The sequence below is a fragment of the Petaurus breviceps genome, unplaced genomic scaffold, assembly GCF_028583685.1.
Source record: "Petaurus breviceps papuanus isolate PSGF00001 unplaced genomic scaffold, PetGlider_PUasm1.0 189, whole genome shotgun sequence".
NCBI lineage: Eukaryota > Metazoa > Chordata > Mammalia > Diprotodontia > Petauridae > Petaurus > Petaurus breviceps.
In genome coordinates this window covers 32,311,963-32,313,529 of record NW_027185809.1, presented here as the reverse complement: position 1 = coordinate 32,313,529, position 1,567 = coordinate 32,311,963, and the positions used below count along the sequence as shown (strand labels likewise).

At 41.0% G+C, this 1,567-nt stretch overlaps 1 non-coding gene across 1 annotated transcript; it reads left to right on the top strand.

The window, feature by feature from the left end:
• The first annotated feature begins 202 nt into the window (after positions 1-202).
• On the top strand, positions 203-336 carry LOC138164514 (U6atac minor spliceosomal RNA). The gene has a single exon (XR_011169095.1). It is a non-coding gene; the product is annotated as a U6atac minor spliceosomal RNA (small nuclear RNA).
• The last annotated feature ends 1,231 nt before the right edge of the window (positions 337-1,567 follow it).

The window sequence follows — 1,567 nt, the reverse complement described above, 5'->3', positions numbered from 1 at the left end:
TCCTGATTCCAGGCTTAGCTCTCTACCCTCTGCAGCACCTTAAATACCTTAAAGTTCCCCTTACCAGAAAGGACAAGAATCTTAGAATTCATGTCTTCTTACAGGAGAAAATGGAGAAAGTTAGTAGCTTAAAGATTGAACCTTTCTTTTCACATGAATGTGGATTTTCAAGAGTGTGGATTTTCTCTACTGAGTGTTGGTTGTGTTTTATGAGAGAAGAGGTTAACAGCTTTCCTTGATAAGGATGGAAGAAGTCTTAGTCAGCTTTGTTATGAAGAGATGGTTAAGATATTGGCACCTACTCTGTGCTATCTCATTGGGTGTTCAGTTTATTTTCTTTTTTTTATAAGCAGTTGTGGGATCATGGATAGATATCTGGTCTCCAAGCCAAAAAGACCAGGGATTAAATCCTGCCTTCAGCACATAATTGATTCTGTGACCCTAGGCAAGTCACTTAATTTCTTGATGCTCTAAGACTATAGGTTGCAGAGAAGGTGCCAGCCTACATCAGTAAAAGGAGTTTCTTCATCCCACAGTCTCTTCTAGGAATCACAAGTCTAGGCCCTTAGCCTGGGGGTTGACTAAGGAGATCTAAAATCCAAACAAAAATTTTTTCTCCCCATAATTATGGTCCCAATTCAAGGGTTTATGCCACACTGACCAGCTAATAATCAAATAGAAAACTGAACAGAAGTCTTTGTCCTGTAACCAGTTTTTACATGTTGCACATTTTCTTCTTATCGTGCCCTGGGACCAGGGCACCACTTGACCTCTTACCTTAGCCTTGGGCGTGGCCTCTTTATAGTGTGTTCCTGGGTCCCTGTCATACTTAAGCAGTCAACCATCTTTTCAAATAATATAATATATATACACATATATATGTACATATATGCATATGTATGTATGTGTGTATACATATATAATGCCTATGAAGTATATACTATTGACTATTTCATTCTATCAAATGGGATAACTGAGGAACAGGGTAGGTCAGTGGCAATGAACACTCTGGTGGACCCAAAAGCCAGTGATAGAATTAGAGACTTCTGGACTTTCATTGTTCCGGTGACCTAAGCCCCTCCTAGGTGTGCTGGACCACCATTTCATGAGGGGTCTCAGCCATGCTCACTTCACTCTCTGCTCAACTCACTTATGGACTTCATTTCCTTAACAACAGCCTCACCTCCTCTCTTGCACAGCTTTGTACCCTCTCCAACCCCTTTCACTTTTCCAGCTCCTTTTAATGTTTCATCTTCTTTCATTAGAATAAACTCCTTGATGGTTGGGATTTTCTTGTTAGTTTTTAAGTATTCAATCTCTCTCTGGCTGTCTGGCTCTGGTTATCTCTCTGAATTTGTGTCTACTCTTTCCTTCTCTTTCCTTTTTTCTCTTTCTCTGTGTCTCCCTTCTTCTCTCTCTCCCTTTCTCTCTCTTCTCTTTCTCTGTCTCTCTGTCTCTCTCTTCTTTCTCCCTTTCTCTCTCTGCCCCCACTCTTCTCTTTGTCTCTGTCTCCCTCCTTCTCCTCCTCTTTCTCCCTTTCTCTCTTCTCTTTGTCTCTGTCTCTCTC